The 15,696-nt window shown below is 42.1% G+C and overlaps 1 protein-coding gene across 2 annotated transcripts in view; it reads left to right on the forward strand.

The window, feature by feature from the left end:
* The first annotated feature begins 7,360 nt into the window (after positions 1-7,360).
* Positions 7,361-15,696, forward strand: part of mgat3b (beta-1,4-mannosyl-glycoprotein 4-beta-N-acetylglucosaminyltransferase b) — a 53,197-nt gene continuing 44,861 nt past the window's right edge. The window contains exon 1 of one of the 2 annotated variants that reach the window (XM_072384645.1): positions 7,361-8,134. The gene's annotated coding sequence lies outside the window, so the exon portion shown is untranslated. The remainder of the gene's footprint in view (positions 8,135-15,696) is intronic. The other variant, XM_072384646.1, reaches the window with a different exon arrangement.

A 15,696-nucleotide genomic window follows, 5' to 3' on the forward strand; every position in this document is an offset into this window, starting at 1 on the left:
TGACAACTTTGTACCCTACACTGCTGGATATCAGTTTATTAATGTGCTTTTCAGTGTACTGATTTCTTCCACATTAAAAATGACTTTCCAGAGCGGAGTAAGGAAACCAGCCATTTTAAGACATGAAAGCACCAAATGTACAATTTTCCTCAGTCTGAAACAAGGCTGTGATAACTGTCACAATGTCTTTGTGTGGCTTTCTTGCAGCTTATGCTATATGAAGTATGCTGTGCTCACTTAACCCAATAGCCTTCTGAAAATTAGGAACATTAAGGTGAATAATGAGAGAGAAAATAAGCTGCATAGTGCATTCTGCTTATATCTCTCGTCTTCTTGTTGTATAATATCGGAACTGCACGGAAAGAACCGTGTGTCTGCTAGTGTAAGTTTTTTTTTCTAAGCTTCTTGCCAAATTCAATATCTGTTGTTGTTGAGAAAGTGATGAAAACCCATCCGTGGGTGAAACCTGTTGCCTAGTAGCCTCGGTTGGGCCATCGCAAAGCAATCAGAGTATTCAGGGGGCTGTGAACGGGCGGTCACTCCCCTCTCTGAAAACACTTGTTGGTTATCTCTCGGTGGGCGGTCTCAGCCTAGTGCAATTAGCCAACACATGAACGGCTGTGTCCAATTGTGCGCACAACATAAAGTAAGGGGTGATGCTTGAAGCGTCAGTGGAAGCATCAGTCATTCTCGTGTGAAGACATTCTTGGGTAAAGACTCGCTGTCCTGCACGTGTCCACGGAGAAAGGCCACTGAACAAGGCAAACCTGTCCTACTTGCCTCATCCATGACGCTCTGGCCTGACCACCTGCTTTAAAATGTGCTTCAAACCCATTCCTGTTGTCTCCGGCTCGCACAGAAGGTTTCACACAACCAAACGCCACCGCAAACCTTAACAACCTCCGCTCTCTAAAGCCCACTTCACTCTGTGACACACCCTTGTCTGTGGGGTTATGGAATTGCCAATCAGCGGTAAAAAAAAAAGCAGATTTCATTATGGCTTATGCCAACAACCAGACGCTGCTAAGATTAGTTCCCTTCCGTGAGGGCTTCAAGGCCCAACTGTTGCACATACAACGGTCAAATACTGTTGTGAGCTGCCTGCATTGTGATGTCATAGGTGACATCAGCTTTTACAAGTTTGGCCCAATCTCTACTCCCATCATTGGTCAATGCCACAATGCCACTTGCCCAGGATAAAAACCCTACTCCTTGATGTCCAAAAGAAAAGCAGCACCCGCCCAAAGCGCCAACAACATGGCATTAAAAGGACTTGCTCTTTAGTTTGGATGAGATCGGTGTGTGCTTGTTCTACTCTCGCATGCATCAGAAATGCGACTTGAAAAGTTGCATCTACGGTCCATCGCTTCCAAAGAAGAAGCTTGATGTGAGATTAAATTGAATGACCGGTTCTTCTTGTTGTCTTTTTTTTTTTTTTTTTTTTTTTTTATCCCACATGGTGGAAATATGCGCAGGTAATTCCCCAAGCCTGTTTGGTGACCTATGCCTATGTGCTATCTTTATCTTTAAAACAAAGAGTAGTCGTTCTCAAATAAATGTAGTGAGTGAAAAGCACAGCATTTGACAGTGAATGAGTTGTAGTGATAATTATGGAAGATGGCAAACAATCATAAAAAAAGCTTATCTGAACTGTTTAATGTTTCAGCTCCATAATCTTTATAACCTCTTGCTCTTGGTAAGGGAAATGCAGCCACTCCCACTGCGTGCCTTTTGTTGGCTTTAAGGTATAGACGATTAGGGGACAGTGTGGGGATATATCTGTTGGTCCGTTGCACAAGCTACAATAACAATATGAGTATTTTGAATGTCTTCTTTTGATTTCTTTCTTAATTCTATTCATTATTTCTGGTGTGGAATAATGAATATAGCACCAGCTACACCTCTGCGTGGGTGTGTTTAGGGCTTAAACACACCTATTACATGGGTTTGTTCAACACGTACATGATTCTTTCTTCACCTTTGCTGCCAGAGCTCCTTTCTTTTGCACTGGAGCAGGAGACAAACAAGACGACAACAGACAAGAGGTGATTTATCTGAAAATGGACCAATGACTTTACCTCTTCACCGGATACTGTACACTAAAGAAAAAAAGAAAAGAAAGGTAAATATACAAAGCTCTCTCTGTTTTTATTTATAATTGTATGCTAGCACATAAGAATGACCACATGTGTACAGCTATTCTGGTACATTAGAGTCTCAGAAATGATGTGATTAAAACAATCACTGCCATCTTATTCTTGTTGTAGCCAAAGCAGTTTTGATGGAGATCGGTCACTACTAATGTAGTTATGTAATTAAGTTTGCACATTGCTAAATCATATCGTGAATGAAAGAGGTATGTTTCATATCGCAAATGCATTTTGCTCTAAACGACTCCCCAGTCTGGCTGGCAGGTAGCTGTGATGTCACAAAAGAACACCTATCAGTGCCAAATATTTAATATTTACTTCTGATATCAGAAAACGTCTCTTTTTTTTATGCTGCTTTATTCATTACCTGTTATGGCATTTAACAGCAGATATTTGATCTTATGAATGGCAGTCAGCAAAACCTAACCTTTGAATGCACTACAGAGTCTGAGGGTTGTAGAAGCTGTTTTTCTTTATCTAAAAGTGAAAAAAGGTCCAGCAACACAACTGTCTTCCAGCCGTTATGTAAAACTATGTTAAACTAGTTTAGACTGGAGACATCAATTGTCTTTTGTCTCAAGGCACACTGTGCTTTACATGTCTTTTTCCACACACACATACATTTATATGTCTACTTTTCCTTGAGTTAATTCTGGCTGTCTGCAACCAACTCCAGATTTCTGGCTGTCACTGTGGAATGTTATCAGCGGGGAGCTCGGTGGCCGTTGAAATGAAAGCTCTACAAAAGTAATGTTTCGATATGTCTGGATTTGGATCAAAGTTGGTTATATCTTCAGTGTAATCTGAAAAGGCTACTCTGTTGAATTTTTTTAATTGTGTGTGTATCTTTGTGATAAGAATCGGCCTGAGCTTTGTTTTTATATATATTTTGGTTCTCCTGTGGGGAGAAGTTTGCTGTTTTGTGTCAGTGTTGAATAAGTGCTTTCAATTTGTTCTTTTTTTGAGGCATAAAGTTTTCAGTCATTAAGCTTCGCCTGTCTGTACTTACACTTTTCACCAAAATCGTGTATGCGATTTCGCAATGTGATATAAACTTGTTTGATTTTTTATTTTTTTTTCAATGGAAATGATGGCCATTAAGGTAACACTAGAGAAATGACCAAATATGTTGCTCTTTAGCTCTCCTTACTGTTGTGGGATGTAACATTACTGTCATATTTATGAATCTGGAGTTGACAAAGAAGGCGTCTAAAGCTCATAAAAATGTCAAGTAACTGTAAAGCTTAGTGGCAGTGTTGCATCACAGTAGTCCAGGGCTGGAAACCAAGGTTGTTAAGCCATATTTTTCTGAGGTAGCGTCAAGCCTGGGAATGTGCATAACAAAAGTAACAAAACTTCATCACAAAATTTCAAAATAAGCCAAGCACATAGTTTTAAAATTTGCAGAGGACATGGTGGTGCTTTAGTAATTTTCATTAAAACTTATTACACACTACTTATTTAAATTGGAATGTAAAACATGACATAATTATCTTCGGTGTTTCTAAAACTGGTCTGAATAAACCCTTATTTTGTGTAGTAGCACTGAAAGTTTTAATAAGCTCCAACTGTTATTTTAGCTCAGTACGGTTGTTTGATGACTTTTAAAAAAAAAATAAAAAATTTTAAACCTTGTCCTGTCCAGCATCACCAGCAGCAAGCAGAATAGTAATATGAATACGGTGTTGAGTCAAACACATTTGCTTTGCAAAGGGAGGCTTTATGGATGTAAACAGACAAAGAGAAACCGGACAAAGTTGCTACATCTGTAGAAAGACGGCCTCTGTGGGGAAACCGGGCTAAGAATCATCAGGAGAACCTACAAGAGGACAAATGGAGGGAAAAAATCAATAAAAAATGCAAACGGCAACAACACCAGGAGTGTTGATGGTTTGAAACCACAGGACAACACAGCAACTGTAAGATAAGCATGAGACTGAGTGAATGAATGAATTAATGTGTGTGTGTGTGTGTGCATGAACATGCAAAATATATATGGTACAGCAGGTCTTACTTTTGTGTCGAGATATGCACTCGCACAGCAATGCTGCAGATTCTTTGCATACTTCCATGCCGTAGTCCTGACTTTTACCAGCAAGTCTTGTTGTATCATCCAGATACTGTACTAATTACTGATTACTTTTTTTTAAAATTATTTCTGAGATGCCCAAAAGTGCCCAAAACAAATTGTTCTATGATTCTCTTGCACAGAGGAGCTGACAAACATCATTTACCTCTCCAAAGTTTCGTATTTTTTCTTATTTGTGTACATTTATTTGGTTGATTATGGGCATGACTGAATGGTCCTTTATGCCAAGGGGCACTGCGTGAATCAAAATACAAGCTGATCTTACTTCAATGATGTTAAAAAAAAAAATCTTATGTTTAAAAAATAATAACGTTAACTTTGGTAATCTTAGTGATGTGATTTTAAGTGTTAGCTGATCTAACATGACTGGTTTTCATTTTGCAACGTTAAAATATGAGTGCAGTTAAAGGATAAAATCAAATTATTGTGTTTTATTTAGTGTTTCTATATCTCATGAAGCAGAGTAAGTGTGTGATGACTAACATGACTAAAACCATATATTCTTCTTGCCCAGATGGTTGACATGGTAAGGTGGATAGTTAACAGTCACTAATTAAAGAAGTTTCTGGAATTGTCTATCTTTTGTCTCTTAGATGGTGCATGTTTTCATTTAACGGTGAGAACAAATTCTTGGAAAGATTTAGTACATAGCTTGACCTCTATGACCTTGAGTGTAGGGGTTAGGGTTAGGATATGTAAGTAGCATCTTCTTATCAGAGCCTAACCTTAAGTCAGACTCTCAGGTGATGATGCTAGCAGGCTGACATCAATATTTGATAAAGAGAAGAAACAGCATGAGATGTAGGTCTCTAAACCTCCCCCCAATGACTGCTGATTGCTCACAGGGAGAACAAATGCTGACTTTGAAGATCCCAGACTGAGATGAGGGATGTTACTCTACGGGAGGCCTAGCATCCAGCTGCATTTGCTGCAAAACGAGCCGAGGTGTTACCAACTTCACCGGCTCACTGATCCTAGCACTGGTTAAAACGGAATGGATCATAGATCACGGCAGGTCGGAACCTTGTCACAGCTGCCAAATAACTAGAACCGGGGCCTTTTATTAACTTGAGACACTCAACAGTTTCCTCCCGCCATGAGTCTGAAAAAAAGTAACATCACACTAACCCTGAAACAGTTATGGTCACAACAAATGAATCCAAAATGTCATTTTATGCATTGTTATTAGTTGTGAAGTTAGTCAACCTCCTGTGATAGCAACCCCCCCGCCCCCTGTAGGTTATTTGGGGCGGGTGTGTTGACCTTCCAGTTTCTCTTTTATATGGATGCATTTGTTTGACTGGTGAAGCTGAGCTGGTGAGTTCAGAGTTGTATAAAATGTGACAACAAGTTATGCTGAATACTTGAAATATGTTTGTGTGTGCGGATTATACGGCGGTTAATATGTTCGTGTCATTAATGTTGTGGTTTTGTGTATTTGTGTCGTTTCAGTTGATTTCCTGGCTAACGGCACGTTTACTGTTTAGGAGCGAGTTAGCTAAGCATGTGTGAAACAGGAATGATTAAGAAAAATGAAACAACTGAAAGACAGAACTCGATGTCCGAGCTTGAGTGTGACACTGTTTCATCAGAATAAAACGCCCTATACGGTGGGAGTTATTAAACTACTGTAGATAGTTGAGTAAAACCGTACATTGGTTATGATTTGGTCAAACTGTGTTTGAAAATGACATTAAAGCACAAAGGTCAGCTAAAGTAACATTAAGCAGCTGCAACATCAAAACTGCATAAAACCATTTGTTTCAACAATCGACAGCTCCCCAAGTTGTTTTGAAAGTACTTTATTGATAACTTGAGTACAGTTTTTGAGGACAATGTCCTCTTACATTCCAAGTTAAACTTTACTTTGATAAAAATCGGAAAAAGCTACATTTAAAATTCCCATATGGCAACATACTATAAAATACGATTCTCTCATTTCCATACTGAAAATAAATGTTTTGATTACTTTTAAGTAAATAAGTAAGAAAAGACTGAATTTCGAAATGCTGAATTTTGTACGATGCAATCAACAATTAAGATCTCCGAGTTTCTGTTCTCTGCATCATGAGGAGTTGGTTTTGAATATTACCGGAAGACAATATTAGAAAGTTTATAAAGACATTATGGTGCAGACACATGTATGGATGGTGTGACACAAAGAGCTCAAACATACATTTATTTTTATGTATTTAGCAGACGCTTTTATCCAAAGCGACTTACAAATGAAGATATAACAAGCTATATAAAAAAAGCTAACAATAAACTACATAGAAGGAACCCACTAGTCCGACTCTGTCAGAGGTGACAGAGTAGAGATAGGGTGCAGGCATAGAAGGAAGTGCAGAAAGATAAAGTGCAGAGATAGAGGGGGTAGGGAAGTGCAAGGTAAGTGCTGGGATAGGAGATGCTCTCTGAAGAGCTGGGTTTTTCTCTGAAGAACTGGGCAGGGACGCCCCTGTTCTGGTAGCGCTCGGTAGGTCATTCCACCATCGTGGGACGACACATGAAAACACTTTGGATTGTCTTAGGTGTGGTGTAGGCACTGCTAGACGACAATCCTGGGACGAACCCCCCTCCAGGCGGGATTCGACCCAGGAACCCTTCTGCTCTGATGACAACCACTACAACGCCTTGAAGCCCTCACGGAAGGGAACTAATCTTAGCAGCGTCAGGTCATGCTAAACGGACACATGAGTGATCTTATCAAACTGGGGTGATGTGGGGTGGATCTCATGTGGTTCCGATCCACCAACATTCCCTGCATCTCACTGATCTTCTGGCGCCGCCTTCGGGCCACATTTTTTTGTTCGTAAATGTATGCAACTAGCACCGTTGTCTCTTCCTTCTGGATCCACGCAGCGGGCATAAATAGCACTCTCACTTGGTCATTGGTTCGGTGTGCTTTTTTTTTTTCCATCTTCCTTATGTCTGCAGAAAGTGCGCATAAATGCAGGCAGACGAGACTTCTCGAAGCATCACAGGGGAATAAACAGTCATCAGCTCAAAGCTCTCTCTATTCGTTCACTCCCGCCTCCCCATCTCTCATATTTCAGATGGTATATTTCTCATGATTTACCCACCCCCGGCCCGCTGATAAGCAGCATAACGGGGAGGAGCTCTCATTTCGCGGGGCTCCTCCTTCCCGTTCTCTTCGTTTTCTTTCTCGCCCCCCAACACGCATACTGGTCTCCACCCCTTCTTTCTTCATAAAGCCTGCTGTATGTATCGAGAGGGGAGATGAAAAAGCCGTAAAAGAGAGGGTCTTAAGGGGTTTCTTGTTTTCTCCTGAACGTAGAAAGGCGTCACGGCGAGTGCAGCGCGCCACACGAAAAGAGTGGGAGACGCATCGCGGACAGGGATACAGAAGACAGAGGGAGGAGGCGACTGTGGGTCGTAAACACGACAGAAAGCAGCGATTAGGACGGCAGACAGCAGCGATCACCCCCCACCGCCACCCCCGTGTCCCTTCTCATCTCCCCGTCTCCATCCTTTTTACTCACCTCAGCGCGTTAAGAGCAGTCGTAATTCCCCTTTGTCTTTCAAATAGCCTACATTCACCGGTCCGGTTCGGTCCTTCATGGAATAAACATCAGAGCCAATAAACGGAGGCTGAGCCATCACCACGAACCGACGGGATCTCTCCCGACCGAGCGTCCTGCCCCGGCGCGTCCGACCTGCTGAAAAAAGTCGGGAGAGGAGGGAAATCGAGGCGAGATGTATGTAGAGTGACCGGTGGAAGCAGAGCCCGCGACCCCGGTTACCACCGACTCCCCGGCATCACCAATGCGATGGCATAGCGGCTCCTGCAGCAAAACGAAAAGGCTCGACTTAGATCAGCAGGGCTCCCATCCACCATGAACCTCTGAAAGACAATCGACACGGGCACAGATGGGTAAGAGGACATGCTGTGTTTTCTATGAATTCATTTTAATTTATATCATTCTTAAAGGGGATGTGGAGCGGCGCAGGGCGGCTGGTGACTAACCATGTTCGATGCAGCGTAAGGGGGTGTATGTGATGAAGTTGTGCCCCTCTTATCAGGACGCAGATTGGTGGTTTGAGTTCGAGCCAATTGGTTCTTTGTTTAGTTTTTGCCTTTGATAGATGAGACTTTGTTCTAAAAACAGTGTATGCCAGTACTACAGACTGAGGAATTAGGGAATGGGCCTAAGAAGTATAGACTTTTAAGTCAAGGGGTCAGGAAGGCCCTGTGTTTTTACCTGAAAATGTCATGGAAGGAGACACAAAATGACAAAAAACAAAAGATAGAGACCAAAGATACCTGTAAAGTTAGCATAAATACAAGAGGAAAGCCGAAGTTTTATGTTTTCAAATCACTGAGTGATTTAGTTGATATATAAAGCACTAATGTTGCCAGGATTTGGAGTGAAATTCTCATTTTGTTTGCCCATGCGTGTTAATAAAACTTACTTATTGTGCCCACTGATGTCACAGTGTTCCACGGGATACTTTTACATTCTCACACTGTCACACATCCAATTTTTCACCAAAAACACCTGAACCGATGACAGTGCTCAGTCCTGTCGCCACTTCGTCTAGCCTCCCAGAGAAAAGCCTTGCCACACATCACCTCGCCATCTCTGAATCACCCTGCCCCTGGCACTTGTCTTCTGTACGCCACGGCTGCAGGCCAAGCTGACAGAAACTATTTCCATCTTGCAGATAGTCAGACTGACATCGAAACCTGCCACCCCTCCGTGCTGAGCCCATTGCTAATTTCCCATTAGACGTAGTTCCAGCTCCCTGGCCTGTGCTTGAGGGTCAGGTATTGCTATAAAACTATGAGGTAGTGCATGTAAAAGAGAGGTTGGCTCAGCTGGTACCTGATAGACAGTTTTGTGCTAATGATTGAGGGGGATATTGGTATCACTCAGGTTGCAGCAAAGCAGATGAAGGCATAAACTTGAGGTATCCTACTGGGGAACACACACATGAACCACTTTCTCTTAAAGGCTGATGTGGCTGCAGTTCATCAGCCTTTTAGCTGTGGAGCAGTTTCAGCATGTAAAACCTTGCCGCTCTAGGTGTAATTGTGTGTCTCTGGGTATCACTGATTATGCAGGTTCTCAAAGATGCATGTTGAGAGGTTCCTCATGGGGGAGCTGGAGTTTATGTGTTCATTATATGAAAGACAAAGTGCTGCTCCTCTACTCTTTCTTGGTACAATTGAACTAACAAGCTTTTTTTTGTGAATTTGCTGTGGTCTTTTTATGTGTTTGGACCACAAACTGGTCATATATCAGTGTGTGTCGGGCAGTAAAGAGAGCAGAGAAAGAGCGGGCTACGGAAAAGCAGAGAAGTTAACTTCTTATTCTATTGTCTTTGAATAGTCAACGATGGCAAAGCAAACATCCCAGAGCCCCTCGTTTCAAACAACCACTATGACAAAGACCATTGTGGGGATCCATGTGGGGGTGTTGACCTTTTCACTGTGTGGTGATGCTTACGCTGAGAGACGGTGTAGTGGATTGGTTTGTGTGTGTGAAATGTTTATGTTACATGATGGGGACTGAAAGCCTGATAGCACACCAACTTATGGGGCTTTCTTGTAAGCATGGGGACCAAATTGTGGCTCCCTTGAGCACAAAGTGTTGTTTGAGGGTTAAGGTTTGATTTAGGGGTCAGGGTTAGAATTATGGTTAGGAGGTTTAGGGTAAAGCTGAGGGTTGGTCATTCACTTGTAATGGTTAAGGTTGGAGTAAAGGGCTAGGGAATGTATACAAATAATATATATATATATATATATATATATATATGCAAATATATATAACAAATGTGTGTGTGTTTGCATTGAAAGGAGGAAGAGGGAAATGAAAAGAAAACACTTGTGGCTCTGTCATGAGCTGAGTTGTAGGTGTGGTCTGGATGGGGAAATAAATGCAGGAATAATAAAGGTTGGATGAATGCATTGGATGACCTGAGGAAAAAATACAGACTGATTGAACGGGCTCAAGGGAGGGAGAGATGGCGCTTTTTCAGCAGTCGTCTCTTTGAACAACTTGTGGGCTCAGATCCACCTGCGTCCCACGGCTGAAACTAACTATCTTTGTTAGATTTACACGCGAGTCCTCCCTCAATTTTACTTTCAATTTGATTTTATTGAAATGATAAGCGGTGGTCACATCAAGAGCACATTTCAGGAAATCATGCAACTCGGTATATAGAAGTTTTATGTCCTATTAAATGGAGATTTATGTTTTGCTCTTGGCCACGGTCTGTAATTCCTGGCAGTTTTAACCAATAAATAGTCCAAATGTGTCCTTATAAAAACTGTATGTTGTTATTTCTACTCCTTACTTTTTGTGTTAGATTCTTATGACAGGCATTCTCAGTTAATTACTAGTCCCCAAAATGTCAAACTATTACTTTAAGGCAGTGAAATGCAGTTTGACAGGTCATTTGTCCTCTGTCTGCCTTTCCTCATGGTGACAGATAACAAACCTAGCTGCTGGTCTGGAGGTTTTCATGTCTTTACCCACAAAGAAAAACATAATCACCAGACAGTGTCATAGCATTAGTTAGAGCAGACAATATTTTCAACTTTAGGTGGCAGTAACATGCAGTCTCCCCCACTCACTCATTCTCTATTGCTCACCTCGTCACACACAGATCTTTCATTATGCTGCACACTCTTCTTAGTGCCTCTGACTCAGGTTGCAAGGTCAAAACAAATGGCTTTGCTGGCACACACAGAGGCTGTCAGCTGATATTGCAGAAGGTGATCTTGGTGCGCAGAGATTGGCATCCTGTCGTGTGGCATTTATCAAAAAAAAACTAAATCAGATGTTAGATGATTAGACTTGTTGTTGTCATTTCGTTGCACGCTTTAAACTCGCAGGCTACAGTCAGATTAAGAATGTTTGACATTCCTAAATCGAAGTCTTTTTCTACAAGTTGCATACGGCATTTTGTGAAAAGTGAGAATGTCTGCAGGAAACGAGCACAAACCAGCCTTGTTGTGGTGAGCAGATGGAGGCAGACATCTGATATTCTGCCATGTGTGAACACCAGTGAAAGGTCCACTATCGCATTAATGAAGCTACCTATGAAATAGTGGCTTTTGTTTGTTTCACAAACCTTCGGCTGCAGGTTTTGGAGCAGAGTGGATGTCAACAAGCCTCATGACGTAAAAACAGCACAGGTTAAACATTTCTTCCACGTTTGCAACCTGCTCGGACATTGCTCAAGTATGTGTTCGATCTTAGTTTAATTGTTCGTTGAAAAGTTCAAATAAAGATGGCAAATCAAATATTTATAGCATGTGCGTAGCGTGAAACCCCCACTGCTCAGAGGACCATGTGTTTGATTATCGACAGCTGCCTCGGAATGAATCTGCTGACAGAAAGTGGATTTTGTAACGTCACAACTACAGAGGATCCAGTGTTGGTTCAGTATTCACCGCAAAGAGATGTAATGTGAAAGTGTTAAACAGCTGGGCACATTGTGAAAGTCATCAGCCACTTTCTAATTCAAAGCAAAGAATGGTCATGCTTTGCATGCAGAGTTTTGGTAGTCTTTGACTACATGTTCATTTCTTCTCAGTATTTCATGACACTATAATATCCTGACAGAAACTTGGACTGGTGTGCTCTAAGGATGCCCGTTTAGCTCATAAGCTGTTTGCTGCAGACTCCTGAAGTTGAAATATTACGGCCTCAAGCAGCAGCTGTGGATGGATTCGGCAGTTTTATCAGAAGCTGATGTGCAGGTTTAAAATAGAACAGGAGCAGAAGAATCTTTAACTGAATGTAAATGATGGCTGGCTCCTTGTGACGGTAGACCACCGAGAACACCTGTATCTGTAGTGAGACGTGCTGTGTGGCAAAAATCAGAGCCAAGGTCGACTCGCGGAAGGCCGTGTCGGCTCCTGTTGTTAGTTTTGCTTTCTGTTCATGGAGGGATAAGGCATTGTTGTACTCTTTATTACGTAGGTTGTCAAAGGGGGGGGAGAAAGGGATGTTTTTCAGTGCTGAGGCACAAGCAAAAACACTGCTGTGCACCAAAGCAGGTAAGGCACAGCTCAATAGTGCGCGAAAAGGGAGAAGGTGGAACCAAGCAGCATCATGGGGAAAATCCACTGGATAATCCGTTTATGGGTATTTTCCTTCAGGGTAACTTCCTCTTCATGTGCAGCTGATTGTCTATTGTTTCATAATTTACCTGGAGCCTACAGTAGAATCAACCTCTGTGTCCCACATTACCACCGTGTGTGTAATCTCTGCTGTGCAGGGTCGTCTCAGGCTCCACGATGTCCAGACAGCTTCACACTGACCCCACCAAAAAGGTTATGTTCGGCTGAGCACCGCCGGCCTCTGCTGCTGTGGGAATTAAGCTGTCTTCCACCTCTGATCTGGCATCCGTAGACTCACATGCACTCTCACGGACGTACACGCTGCAATGCTTCTGCCCAACAGCGTTCCTGGAGAGAAAAGGAGACACGTGCATTTTTTTTTCATGCTTCTTTTTTACTTGACTTTTTTGTCTTCAAATGAAGCTTTCTAATTCTTTTCCACTGCCCACGCATGTCGTAAACACTCAGCTCCCCAACACGCACAGGCATTGTGATGACTTCCTGCCCGCACGTATTGTAAATCCTGTGTTTATGTGTAAAGACAGACGGAGCACAGGAGCATGGACGGAGTCAAAAAAAAGACGGACTGGGTTTTAACCAACATACGTGCCTCATGCTTTGGGGTTAAGTGTTCACAGCCATCATTTGTTGTTTAAAGAGTGTTTTTCACGGCTCCATGTATGAAGAGTTTTCACAACAAGCTGTGCAGGTTAAGAAAACGCAGCGCCTGAAAGGTAGCGCTGCTGTGTTCTCCTTTGACACTGAACGCTCACCTCTTACCCCAAACTACGAGGCGGTTATGTTACATTTATTTCTGAGAGGTGTGCCGCTGAGTATGGCATTTAACACAGAGATATTGTAATGGGTATTTTTTGATAGACATACTTTAGATATTGCAAGTTCTCAGTCATTTGGCTGTCTGCTGGGTGAGAAAGCGCAGGGCAAGGGATTGGCATTTCTTGGGTGTGTTCTTTTTGTTTTTAAGAAGCAAACATCTACGTAACATCTATCTAATCCATCTTTTTTGCTGATGATGAACTGTCTGGATTCACAGACAAGACATGGAGCCTATGAAAGAGCTCTCATCCAATGTTACCTGCACCGAAAGTTATGTCATGCTTGATCAGTTAACTGAAAGTGCATTGGTTTTCTCTCTAGGTCTCCCTCCCTGACTGAAATTTAGAATAATTCTGCATAGTTTTCACCAGACGTTCCAAGCCCCAAAACTTTCACAGGGCCATAAGATACTTTTTCCTTTGATTTGTCCTGTATTAGTTTAATGTAATGCAGCAATAGTCAATGCCATCCCTAAAGACTAGATTGACATAATGTATATTCTTCTTTCTTTGTTTGCATTGGTTTTATATCATTCTGGAGTTTGCATTGGTTTTATAGCATCCTGGAGTTTGCATTGGCTTTTATATCATTCTGGAGTTTGCATTGGTTTTATAGTATCCTGGAGTTTGCATTGGTTTTATAGCATCCTGTAGTTTGCATTGGTTTTGTAGCATCCTGGAGTTTGCATGTTATCCACATGTATGCGTGGGTTCTCTTCAGATACTCCGACTTCCTCCCACCATCCAAAGACATGCTTGTTAGGTTAATTGACTCTAAATTGTCCCTGGGAGTGAGTGTGAGCGTGCATGGTTGGGTGTCTTTGTGTGTCACTGTGATGGACTGGCAAACTGTCCAGGGTGTACCCTGATGTCTGGGATAGGCTCCAGCCCCCTCGCGACCTTAAATTGGAGGAAGCGGGCATAGAAAAAAGATTGATGGAGATAGCATCCTGTATTTTAAATGTCACTTTGCCTTTGAACCGTCTGTGCAGCTGTAATATTATTATTAGAGTGATTTCTGACATGATCAGTTTTACAAGAAAAAAAAAAAGGTGCCTTCAACCTCATCAACTCTACTGGTCATCATGTAAACTTTGGACTTTGTTTTTTTCAAGTATATTTACCATTTTGCAAATCTCTGCAATGGCACGTACACTCATTGTTGTTTGTTTAAAGCAAAGAAGTACAGTGCAGTGATAGACCTACCTAATACTCTTTAGTCTGTCGTCTCTTACACACAAACACAAACACACTATGTCTAAGGCTGGGGTTGAGGAGCTGTTGTTATGATTAAGTATGGATTTCTGCTCTGGCAGGTCAAACTGAGTATGGCTGAGCTTTATATGGATGAGGAGCACTCCAAACACAGCTGCTGTTTGTCAAAGTCGGGACCGACCAGCCATCCATGCACCGGCGTTACAACTTTTTCCTTTCCTCACTTGCTTTCTATCTCCCTTCTGTGGCTCCCATCTTGTTGTTTTAAAGGCTGCTTCTCTTTTCGAACTAACTTTCTCTTTGGCTTACCCCTATCCTCTGTATAAAATTACATACATGCGGGCGCACAGTGCTACTATGTTGTGTTTTTGTCGGTGAGCCAAGCTGAGTTGGCTCAAAATAGACGAGACCACCTGTTCAAAATAGAAGTTCCCTGTCCTTGAAGATTCATCTCTCCCTTTCTTTCAGTGCCCTAGTCTTTATTCCACCTACAACTTCTTGGTTACTTCAGTATCTCATGGAGACTCTGGAACACCTCAAGTGTCCTTACAGACAGAATGACAGCCTGACCTGTGCTTAGCCTAGCATGTGTGTTTACTGAGGCTAGAATGCAGGAATGTACCACTGCTGCACAGTTTATCTGGGATGTCTGGTGCCAGTTGGAAATGTAGCGCAAGTCACGGCGGGGTCAAAGATGAATATGCAGATCTGTTTTTTTGCGGTGTGCCAGATGGTGTTTGTTGAGTCAGACAAAAAGTTTAAGAAGAGAGCGTTGAAATAAAACAACATTGGGACAAATTCTCTGCTCATTAAGCCCAGTTTGTGCATTAAGAGACATCTGTACATCTTAGTAATAACTGGGCAGCATTTAGCTGAGAAGTGCACCCACTTTGCATAGTCGTATTGTTTCAGCTCATGGGCGACTTTATTTTGATCACTTAAAACACAGGGAAGCAGAGCAGCACACACATACTGTATTGTGCACGTTGGTTAGATAGCAATGGTTGCACTGACACCGTTTGTGTGTGTCAGTTCGGCCTCTGTGATGGAAAATGATTGATTCTCCTTTAGCATGTGGGCGTGTTATTCTGTGTTTTCCCATATGATAAATACATGTTTATCTATAGGAGGTGTTCCTTGGTTTCGTCAGTTGTTTGCAACTGAGGTGGCTTTAGACATTAAGTTAGCAACTGAAAAACTTATCCGTCCCATGCAGGTTGTGTAACGCCCAATCTTTATATGTATAAATAAATCTTCTTCAGAGCTACAGCGAACGCTGTTACTCTCCTTCATGAAGTACAAATAAAATGT

The sequence above is a fragment of the Leuresthes tenuis genome, unplaced genomic scaffold (genome assembly GCF_036924035.1).
Source record: "Leuresthes tenuis unplaced genomic scaffold, fLeuTen1.0.hap1 SCAF_4, whole genome shotgun sequence".
NCBI classification, from domain to species: Eukaryota; Metazoa; Chordata; class Actinopteri; order Atheriniformes; family Atherinopsidae; genus Leuresthes; species Leuresthes tenuis.